The sequence below is a fragment of the Cygnus olor genome, chromosome 1 (assembly GCF_009769625.2).
Source record: "Cygnus olor isolate bCygOlo1 chromosome 1, bCygOlo1.pri.v2, whole genome shotgun sequence".
NCBI classification, from domain to species: domain Eukaryota; kingdom Metazoa; phylum Chordata; class Aves; order Anseriformes; family Anatidae; genus Cygnus; species Cygnus olor.
Genome location: NC_049169.1, coordinates 136,929,417 through 136,941,369, shown reverse-complemented (window position 1 = coordinate 136,941,369; position 11,953 = coordinate 136,929,417).

Genomic DNA, 11,953 nt, shown 5'->3' with positions numbered 1-11,953 from the left:
CACATTCAAGGGACTACATTTAGATACCTACAGTTTGGGGCTGAATGACCTAGCCTGCCACCTGGCATTAGGAACAAACTTCCCTTGTCTGTCATATAATTGTTGATTCTGGAGGTGTATAGATCCTCTGTGACACCAAGGCGTCTCTGATACAACATAAAAAGGGACCTCAGGTAGCTCTCATCCCATCTCAGTTTAAGTGTTTACAGTGTGCATGCTCACCTCTGAGTTCATCTTCCTGAGCCTATGTTAATGTCAGCTGAGAGAGGGAGAGCTCAGGTGTATAATTCACCTGACCTACTTTTGATGTTTTCTTTAGGATGAAATGAATAGTTCCCTAAAAGTGCTGTTTTCTCTGTATTGACTATGAAGGGGGGTTGGAAACGGAGTGATTAGCTGAGAGGTAACATCTACATTACAACTGGCCACAATTGGTGGTACAAATCACAGCTGTTCTGACCAGCACCCATTCTGCAGCACTCTGCAAAAGATTTCCGAAACAAAACCTGCTTTATGGTAGCATCATTAATCCTGAAAGTGGAAAAGGAATGTTATGACAGCTGCCCTTTTGCTGTAGCTAAAAGTTATGGTATCAGCTCAGCAGAAAAACTGTTTGCTGTATTCATCCAGTTCCAGGAGGGAACTTCTTCAGGGATGAAATTGTAATGTATAATTCATGCAATAATTTCTACCTTTCATCACTACTTATTCAGGAAGCTGCCACTTTCTTCCTTGGTTGTGGGATCACTAATATGAATAAGAGTAACCTAGAGAGCCTTTGTAATTTTTCTCAATTGGATTTTTGAAACTCGTGTTCACATGATAGCAGCTTCTAATGAGCAAGAAATCTGGTTGCTCATTTTAAGGTGTTCTGTGAGACCAATGGATGTACATAGGGATATATGAACCATATGCCTCACCACAATGTATGGAAAACTACCTTCAACCTCTAGCGTTTAGAGACAAACTGAAATAAAAGAATTATCATACTGAGTCAAACTGAAGGGGTACTCTATTAACATTAATTTTTCAATCTGAATTTAGAATACACAGTGTAAATTTAATTTTATATTCTTTTCTAATTTTTAAAACTAACCACTCTAATCCCAGATACTATGATAATATCAGTGAGACATCTTTAGTGGAGACTTTGAAAAAGAAGGCATTTACTGGGAATTCAGAAGCAAAAAATGTTCTCTTGCAATACAATGTAGGGGGAAGAACAGCAAGCAAAAATTATTCCCACTTTGTGAGACAGCACTGATGTAGAAATAACACTAGATAAAAACTGAGAACTCCTTCTCTTATTTGTAACACCTGAAAGATTATTTTGGCCTTATTTTTTCAATATTTGTAATGTTTGGATTTGATATTTGTAATGTTTGCACTTGAAATCTTGTTTCACATGTTACAGCTCAAATATAGTATTAAGCCAGGCAGAAATTGAAAGATAATGCTCTTGTGTACAGATCTCATTGAGCTGTAAACATGAACAGAATGAAAGATTTTCTCACTGAAGATTTCAGTGCACTTGATGGGCTTGTTGAACCAGGAAGAACCATCTTTTTGGAGTAAGTTCTGAGGGAAAACATCCCGAGTTATTTTGGAGGTTGGATTTGGTAGAAGTACTGCTTTAAGATATTCTTATCATGCAACCAGGTTCTATTTTAAGATATGAAATGTGCATATTGGTTACTGAAATAATGCTTTATGCAATTTGTAGTGTTCACCAGAAACCTATAGAAATCAAATTACCTCTTTATGTACATCAAACTTTGCAATTTGCAGTGTTGTTTTTTTTCTGACCAGCAGAGCTATTATTCTTTGACCTTAGCTGTCTTCCATTTTTAAATTCCTCTGTGGTATGACATGTATACTCTTGTCCTCTAGTCTATTAAGACCCTTTAAAGATTCTTACACTTACAAAGTTAATGTGCTGAAGCAATGAACTGAAATTCTATGTGAAATAACAGAGGACATTTTGATAATGATATTTTTTCCAAAATACCCAAAGGCAATTGACTGTATTGTCAACTACGAGGACAGAAACACATCTGATACTACTAAGATACCTTCTGTGTTGGTGTGTGGTCTGATAGCTTATCTGTATCTTAGAGGACACATTTTTATTAGATTTGCTGAATCGTTTTGCCCTTCAGGCTGACTTTGTTTGCAAAGTTTCTTCCTCATCTTCAAAGATGGAGTTGCAAACCCGTATGTAAATGCTAATAGAATGTGTGCATGACATCAGTGCATTTGTATTCCTTCTTCAACTCTTGATTCTTTTAGAGCCCTGAGAGTAAAATCACATCAAGCTATCAGAAAAGTTCATTTTCTATTGTCTAAGTTTACTATGGCTTGTGTGCTATCCTCACCTCCCTTCCTGCTTCTGTTTTAGTTCAGATTTTTGCCATCTGTAACATATGCTGCCTATAATTCTGTGTTCTGCATTGTCTCTAGTCCAACAGTGTCCCATGCTCAATTGTCTCTTAAATACTGTCTTATTAATCATGATAAAAAATAATTTATTATACTATTGTTATAGCAATGGGTGTCATCAACTACCACACTCCACAATGTACCATTTCCTACATCAATACAGGTCAAAAGAGCAGATGAGCCACACATTTTGCATTTACATAGAAGAAAAGTGCAAAATAATTTGTTTATCTTTATACGGTGACCTCAGCAAGCTAGAGAAATGGAGTAACAAAAACTCAAGAAGTTCAGCAAAGGGAAATGCAAAGTCCCATACCTGGGGAGGGACGACCCCAGGCACCAGCTTGTGCCTAGCCACCTTGAGAACAGTTCTACAGCAAATGCAAAACCAGTGGACAAGAGGTTAACCATGAGCCAGCAATTCACCCTAGCTGCAAAGGAAGCCAGTGGTCCCCTGGGCTACATGAGGGAGAGCTTTGTCAGCAGGCCGAGGGGTGTGATTCTTACCCTCTATTCAGCCCTGGTGAGACACCTCTGGAGTGTTGGATCCAGTGCAAGACTCCACAGTGCAAGAGAGACATGGGCATACTAGGGAGGGTCCAACATAGGACCACAAAGATGATCAAGGGACTGGAGCACCTTTCATACAGGGAGAGGCTGAGATTGCTGGCACTGTTCAGCCTGGAGGGAAGGCTCGGGGGGACCTTACATTGTGTATAAATACCTGAAAGGAGGCAGTAAAGAGGATGGAGCCAGACTCTGCTCAGTGGTGCCAAGTGACAGGACAATAGGCAATTGGCACAAAATGAAACACAGCAAATTCCATTTAAAACAATTATATTGTGAAAATTTCATGGTGGGGGTGGTCAAACACAGGGACAGGTTGCCCAGAGAGGCTGTGGAGTATCCTTGGAGATGCTCAAAATCTGACTGGATGTGGACCTGGGAAACCTGCTGTGGGTGATCCCGCTCTGGGTTGAATTAGATGACTTCCAGAGGTGCTTTCTAGCCTCAGCCATTCCATGATTCGGTGTCGATCTGTGATTGATCTTCTACCTAAGCAAGGCCATAAGTCTTGAAAACAGATTATTTACCTTTTTGCAACAGGAACAAGAAAGGAAAAGAAACATACCCTTTTATTTATTTATTTATTTATTTTTCAGCTTTTGTTATTCTCTAGGAATGACTGTCTAAGTGTCTTTAAGTGTCTTTCCTAAACAACACCTGGAAGTCTGGAATAAAATTTGAATTGTAAGCTAATGGAGGATGTCTGTATTGCACTGCTTATAAATTTTCTGATTCTGTGGTAGAGTTAATGTACTTGCAGTAAAAAATCACAGAGGCTCATATAAGAAAGATTATTAGCCATCATGTTTAAAAGTCTCCTTCCAATCAGATTGCTCTTCCTTTTCTTAAAATAGACATTTCATTTTTCTATGAATTTCCCTGTAGTGCTATAAGCAACAATGGAACAAAAGGTCATGTAAGTTCTCTGTCTTTCAACTCCTTTGCTTTCTCATCTTCAAAGACCACTAAACACAAAATGGATGTTCTTTCAACATTCAACAAATATCACATTCTGCCCACTGCCCAGCAGAATATGCAGAAATGCTGCCAAGTTCTCAAGTTCTTCCTTAACATACAACAGAGTCCATTAGTATTAAGGTAGTTTTCTGGGCATGTTGCAATATTTCTTTGCTTGGTTTCTTTAAAGATGCTTTCACATCAAAACAAATGGTTGTGGAAGTGGCTGATACATAACATTTGAGGTAAAATCATGCTATTTGAAACACATCACTCAGTTCTCTGATCTTTGTTTCTTTAAGCTATAATGCTTCGACACACCTATTTTCTCCCCATTTCTTTGAGTTCACTGCTGATAACAGCCCTCCCACTGAGTCCCATGCTAGTAGAAGAAGCACCTCAGCCAGGATGTAAGTTCTGAAAACAATTCTGATTTGACTGGTTTTAACCTAAGATGTGAAGTGACAGCACAGTTGTGAGTTTAATCAAAATTAAGGGGAAATACATACTCTCTTCTGTCTGCCTCTTTTACCTCTTGTTTTCAATCTACACCATACTAACGATGCTACCTGTTTTAGTCCACAAGGGTGGTAACCCTCTGAGACTTTTCTGATGTGGAGATCTTCTCCAGTACCTGGGTGTTCAAATCCTTTACATTGTTGATTGTGATCTAACACCTTCTGCAAAATAGCATGCAAGAGACATGAGACATTTGCACGCACTGAGATGCCATGAGCGATAACTCCACTCAACCATCTGCTAGACCCTTTGTTTACTGATGTTCTTTGTACTGAAGTTCAAATATTTTGGAATGAATGGGGAAAAAATTGCACAAGAAGCCCCCCATCTCAGCTTTAATATTTTTATGAACAACATCTGCAGAACACGATATGAAGCAAAAACATCTGTTTCCAGTGGCTTTGTTGTATTAAGCCTTTCTAATGACTCATAAGCAAACCTGAAGCCAGGCTGTTTAACATGTTTTCTTCCTTTTTAATATGTAAAAAACCCTGGGGTAACTCAATACATAGAGGTAAGATACTAAGAGACAGAACACATATTAGTAGATTGACCTACAGTAAACTTGCTTCAGCTTTACAGCTTCTGGATGAATCGTTTGGATGGAAATGAAGATGGAGGTCTTGGCTACGTAATGAGGCAGAAAGCCCCCAGAATTTCCATTTTTTTCCAAAATTTGCTGCAAAGTAGAAGGAGTCTTTTGAATATATATATTAGTTTAATGTGTTCTATGGCAATTTAGTGCACTGTAAATATGACTAGTTGCCTAGCAGACCAGTGTGCCTGGTTCTGCTGACCTACTCTATATCTCCCCCAGAAACCCATCAAATGCTTGGTAACATTTCTATGACCTGGTGAAAGCCTGTGGTGTCCTATTGCCTCTACGAATGCATTTAAGAGGTGGTAGAAATAATATTTGGAAATCCATCCTTTAGAATTTCAGATGAAAAGCTTTATTTACTGTTATTGTTGGCCAAACATTGTTTTAATATTTAGGCCTCTTGTGTAGGCAACATTTCTGAATGACTTCAGTGGGTGAGTGATACTTGAACTCATGATCTGGCCAGCAGTGGCATTATATTAGAGAGAGTTTTGCAAACTGGGGAGGTGCCTCCCTTTACTCAGATAAAGAAGTCCCCACCCTGTGATTTATATAGTTGAAAGCATTAAAGCATTTTAGAGACCATTGTGCTTCACTGTGCACATTTTACAGAGTTCTCACCTTCAAGGCCTAAAGAATGTGAGGTGAGAGAAAGGGAGGGTCGATATTTTTCCATCTTCTCCACTGGAGAGGGTGGGAATTGATCCTCCTCTCCTCCTCTCCATGACCCTATAGCTCAGCCATTAGAGGACTCACAGGGTGTGTAGAAGTCAGGTCCTAATTGCTCTTTGTTTTAGTAAGGACCTCCTATACTCATTAAAAAAAAATGTATGTGCATGTGTGCCATTTTCACTCATCTTCACCACATCTCTTGGCTGACCATGCCAAGATACAGTAAGGCAGATCGCAGAATCATAGAATATCCCAAGTTGGAAGGGACCCACAAAGATCATCAAGTCCAGCTCCTGGTTCTTCACTGAACCACCCCAAAACCAAATCCTATATCTAAGAGAATTGTCCAAACACTTCTTGAATACCAACAGACTTGGTGCCATGACTACTTCTCTGGGGAGCCTGTTCCAGTGCCTGACCTCCCTCTCCATCTTACTGTTGTTAAGCTCTTCCCAGGTGTTCTAATGGAGTCACATGGGAGTCTAAGAGACTTTCTAAGGGAGTCATATTCCTTGTATTCATGTCCAAGCTTCTGCAATTGGCAGTTATTATGGATTTATCACCCTTTAAGGAGATTGTGCTGTAATGTTTCCTTGGGCAACTTCTATATTTATCTAAGAGTACAGAGATCTAATTGTAAGGTATTCCTCTATCTCCTTAGAAGGCCATTTGCTCATGATTTATCACCCCATTTTGTTTTCTTATTAAAAATCTGAACATGACTGTATTCTTCCCTTTAACAGCCATCCAAGAACACAGTCATAGAGATTACTTTTTAATAGAAGTCTTTCGGATATCAGTATAGAGCAGGAAACCATTTACCAAAAAAAAAAAAAAAAAAAAGCTACTCCTTGGGCATATTGATACAAGGAACAATGGAGCGGAAGAAAGCAAAATATAGACATGAAAGAATATTTGTTCCTCTTCTATTTCTATAATTATATTATCTTATAATCCAAAAAGATAAAAATATTCCTTTGGTCCCTCTTCTGAGAACATTTTCAGGCTGCCTAGGTACATACAGAGAGATTTGGTTTGATATGGTGTGTTGCTACTTTCTCTCACTCACACTTCTCTAAGACTAGAAAATGAGAAGCTCTAGCCACAGGGCAGGTAGGCACAAACCTTATTGCTAGTCTCAGGGATTTTATTTTGAGAAATAAGTTATGTCACTTCACTAGGAAGCAGATGCAGGCTCCTCAGCTGCAGCCCATTAAGGAGAAATGAGAGCACGCTAGTAGGCTTTGGGGCTGTGGAGTGGAGCAGGCAGGTGTGCTGGCCTGGCTGCTGACTCCCACCACTCCTCCTCTGTGACCACTGTGGTGGCCAGGATGCTCAGCACCTCTTTGTGGTTTTCGGTAGCTCCCTGGGAGGCAGAGCCAGCTGCTCTTCTGTCCCTTCCCCTGCTGGGCAGTGGACACACAGGGGAGTGGGCTCTGCCCTACCACTGCTCCCAGGTGAGGAGGAGAGGAACCCCAAGCAGCTGCAGCTTCTTGTCTTGCCAATTTGGGGCTTCTCTGCAAGCTTGCCACATGCTTGGCAAGTATGGATGCATGAAGGGACTGGTTATTGCACAGGGCAAGTGTACACCTGTCTTCTGGTCCACAAAACCTTGTGCCAGGAGTCGCCAGCAAGAAATTGTGCAGGATCAAGCCCTGCAGGTGACTGACTACATATAGGGACTGTGCACTAAATTAGTCAGTGTCTACTTATATACTCATTGACAGAGGGTCAGTTAGGGCCCTGTTTTCTTTTCCCACATGAATAATTGAGTGTTTTCCTCAGTATTTTGACAAGTTTAGAGCTGCATGGATTTTCCAAAGAAAATGATTTTATTTAGCTGAGTCTTTCAAGTGCTTAGTGTGGCCCTCCCATCTTCGTCCTTGCAGTCCACATCGCTTCCAGGGAAAGGGTAAAACAAAATAAACTAATACTTAGAAAAATGTAAGCCACCAAAAAAAAAAGCAAAGATGGTTTCAAAAGCTTATATGAAAGCACTGTAAGAAACTTTTAGGTTCATTGGAAAGGAAGGAACATTTTTCTGCTCATGGTTGTTTAAAACATATTTCCAAATAGATTGAAACATACTAATATAATAATAATAATAATAATAGTAACAATAACAATAATAATAATAAAAGGAAAGTAGGAGTTGCAAGACCAGTTTAAATGAGTCCTGTTACTTGCTTAAAAAAATCCATGTGATTTCCTCCTATTCTTTCTCTCACTGTAAATCACACATCAAAAGCAAAGCAAGCAGTATAGATGTTCAATCTATCAATGCAAATTGGCTCAGCACTGGTATAGCTAGAACATAAATTGCATGAGGAATAAATATACATTCTGTTTGTTCTGCTGTTCAGAAAATATAGTTCAATTAGTCTGGACTACCGTATGATACACAATTTCTGTCTTTCTGTGGGATATAATTAGGAACAAGATGTAGCATCTGAGGGACTCATGCCTTTGAAGAAACATGATAAATATTGAATATGTGAAAGGAAAGATGTGAAAGTTGCCATGCACCCTTCTTCTCACTGTGGGGAGTTGAACAGGCTTTTTCCTGGATGCCCATTTAATTTGCTTGTTTGTAGCTAGGTTTTCATGAATCACTGCAAGCCTACTCAGAGAGAGGGGCTTCACGGCTCTGCAAACTTCAGGGAAATTACAATAAGGGAAGGGAAGGGAAGGGAAGGGAAGGGAAGGGAAGGGAAGGGAAGGGAAGGGAAGGGAAGGGAAGATGGAAGATTAGGGAAACCTCATGTTAACAGACTTTCCAACCTGTTGCTGCCTGTGACAGTAGTTGAAAGCAGCAAGCCAGCCTGCAATTCTTTTCAGTAAACCTTGGGTAGCAAAGGCTCTTGAATTTAGCTACATTGCTGCCCAGACCTCTCCTACAAAGTAAACATTAGGCCAACAGGCAAAACACATAGGAAAAATAAATAAATAAATAAATAAATAAATAAGCAAATAAACCTTTATAATGTAAAGAAAGTACCGTCTTAATTGAACAGCAAGGTCATATGCAGTATTTTGTCACAGTCTGAAGATTAAGAGGTTTTTTTGGAGGCAACTGTCTCTCTTGAATGACTTGAGACCAAAGTGACACTCTCCTACATACCCTTACACAATCTTGATATGAAGACGGAGTGATTGGTTATATGGCATAAACAACAGGAAATTGTTCTTGAACTTATCTGTCTTGCTAATATTGCTATCTAAAGTGCAAGATCCATACAACCTCTTTTAAATTTGCTGTAGAAGACATATAATCATATTTTCATGTAGTGGGTTTACATGGCAAAGTTTTGGTAGTTGGGGGGCTACAGGCATGGCCTCTGTGAGAAGAATCCAGAAGCTGCCTCATGTTAGACAAGGGCCAGTTTCAGCTGGCTCCAAAGGGACCCACTACTGCCTAGAGCCTAGCCAATAAGTGGTATTCTTTGCACCTCTGTGAGAGCAGATTTAAGAAAGGGGGGAAAAAAAAAAATCAGCTGGGAGAGAGGGGTGAGAAGCAGCCCTGAAGACCCCAAGGTCAGTGCAGCAGGAGGGCAGAAGGTGCTCCAGGCACGCAGCAGCAGTTCCCCTGCGGCCTGTGGAGAGGCCCCTGGTGGAGCAGGCTGTCCCCCTGCAGCCCATGGGTCCCACATGGAGCAGATCTCCATGCTGCAGCCCGTGGAGGAGCCCCCGGTGGAGCAGGGGGTCTGGGGAGAGCTGGGGGACCCGTGCTGGAGCAGTTTGCTCCTGGGGAATGGACCCCATGGTACGGAGCCATGTGGGAGCAGTGCTGGAAGAGCTGCTGCCTGTGGGCAGCCCCCGCAGGCTCAGTTCGGGAAGGACGGCATCCCGTGGGAGGGACCCCACGTGGAGCAGGGGCAGGGAGTGACTGTGAAGGAGCGGTGGAGACAAAGCGTCAGGGACTGACTACAGCCCCCATTCCCTGTTCCCCTGCACCACTCAGGGGGAGGAGGTAGAAGAGGGTGGATGAAGGGAAGGAAGGTGTTTTTAATTTGTTTTCCTTGTTTCTCACTTCTCTAGCTTGTTAGTAATAGGTAAATTTTCAAATCTCCCTGTGTTGAGTCTGTTTTGCCCATAAGGATAATTGTTGAGTGATCTCCCTGTTTTTATCTCAGCCCTTGAGCCCTTTCCTTCCTCTTTTCTCCCCCTTTCCCTTTGAGGATGAGGATCGAGAGAGAGGTTGTGGTGGAGCTCGGCTGCCCACCTGAGTAAAACACCCACATTTCATTAAGGTATTTTGCCCCAGCCTTCAGATATTTTTTATTCATATCCAGCTTCTCATACTGTCACCCTTCTCACTGATGTTTCTCTGAGCAGTGATTCAGCCCAAAGCTGCAATGTGCCCAGGAGCACTGGCTCCCAGCTCTTCATGCCCAGAGCTTCATAGAGATGTGCCTGGTGTGGCTGAGTGCTGCCAGGGCCTAAATCTCAACAGAGGTGGGCTAGGGCAGGCACCACAAATGTGGAGGTCAGCATGCTTGGGTGTTCCCAAGGCACCCAGTAGCCATAAGCAATGGGTATCGCTAATCTGATTTATGTCTTCTTGTACCATGTTTGACAGAATCAGCATCAGTATTTAAGACCTTTTCCATTGCTTAAATCATCTTCTTCATACTTCTCTAGACATTTTTCAAGAATTCCTCAAGAATCGAAGTTTGGTATTTTTTTTTTTTTAAAGAACAGTTATTTGGTTTGAATTTCATTAATTCCCTTCATTGTATTTTCTTCATATAGGGATGTTTTTAAAATAAATATTTGAGATACGTAGACATTTTGTTTCTTTTATTTCTTATCTGTTATATACTATGTAAATATGGTTGTATAGTTTTGCAAACAGAACCTTTATGACTAAAAAATACAAGTTATAGTTCAACCTAAAAACTTAAATGACTACATTTTCAGTTCAGAAACATTGCTGAAACAGCACAATTTCACATGACTTTCTTCTTTTCCCTCCAAATTAAAATTTCAGGAAAATTCTGTGAATAGTAATATTACTAGGCTATTGAAACATTGCATATTTGCCTTTGTAAAAAAAATCCAGAAATATGGGGTGTACAAAATGACCCTAAAGGTTTGCATACATCCATTTTATATAGTAAAAGGCAAAAAAATTGTCAGGATTATGAGAAATCCTTTCTTAGCCTGTTTTTCTTGTAATGAAAAATTAAGTCTAAGGTAATGTCAAGAAAAACAAGGGAAATGTGTATAAACTATCTTCCCAGTTAAGTTTTGCAGTTGTTGGCCAGAAAAAAAAAAAAAAAATCTGATTTTTTCCTTGTACAGCAAACTGGGTTACCTAGAAACTTATTTTGAAACCTAATGGATTTACATTACTGTACAGAGTTCCCAAGGATACCTGGCATTATAGTTTTTTTAAGTGCTGTGTTAAAAATAGTTTACTAATCACGGTAATTTTCTGATATGTGCAATCTGCAAGTTACACTATGAATTGGTTAATAAAAGTATTCAATAGGCAAAGTTTAGTCAACTGATAAAATTATTCAATGACTTGTTGATGTCCATGTAAATAACTGGAACTGCTTCAACATATAACCATAGTATAAGTTCTGACATATATCATAGATACGTTTAGCACTTAACATTTTACAAAATCTGTTCTCAAGCTGCATGTAGTTTAAGTGATACAGAGAAATTTACAGAATAGTTAAGATTTTGCTTCTGAGATCTAACTGTATAGTATATTGAATTTAAATTTAAAATTAAACAAAAAAAGTTTAAAAGATGGTATGTTTTAGAAAACATTAGAACAGCATTTGAGTATAAAAGACTGATATATTTAATCTGAATAAGTCTTAGGAAGTATCTACAATGCTACTTGATAACATTAAAAATAGTTTAAAATAAATCCAACTCAGTTAAATGTAAATATTGTTCAAATTGAACCTCATCTTTTTATAAGAAGTTTCTTAGTCATACAAAAAGACACTATAAGATACCAAGGACCTGACCTCAGAGGAGGCCCACAAAGTATCACTGGAAGCTTTGAAGGAAGCTGTTTGCATTACACTACTTGCATTACTTAAACATGACTCAGTACTGTATATCCTCACTCTTCTGATCTTAGACATGTGACCTATTCTTTCTCTTTTTAAAATTTTTAATGCGTGCCATGGAGCTCAAAGTTTCACCATGGGAGAAGCAATCATTTCTAGTATA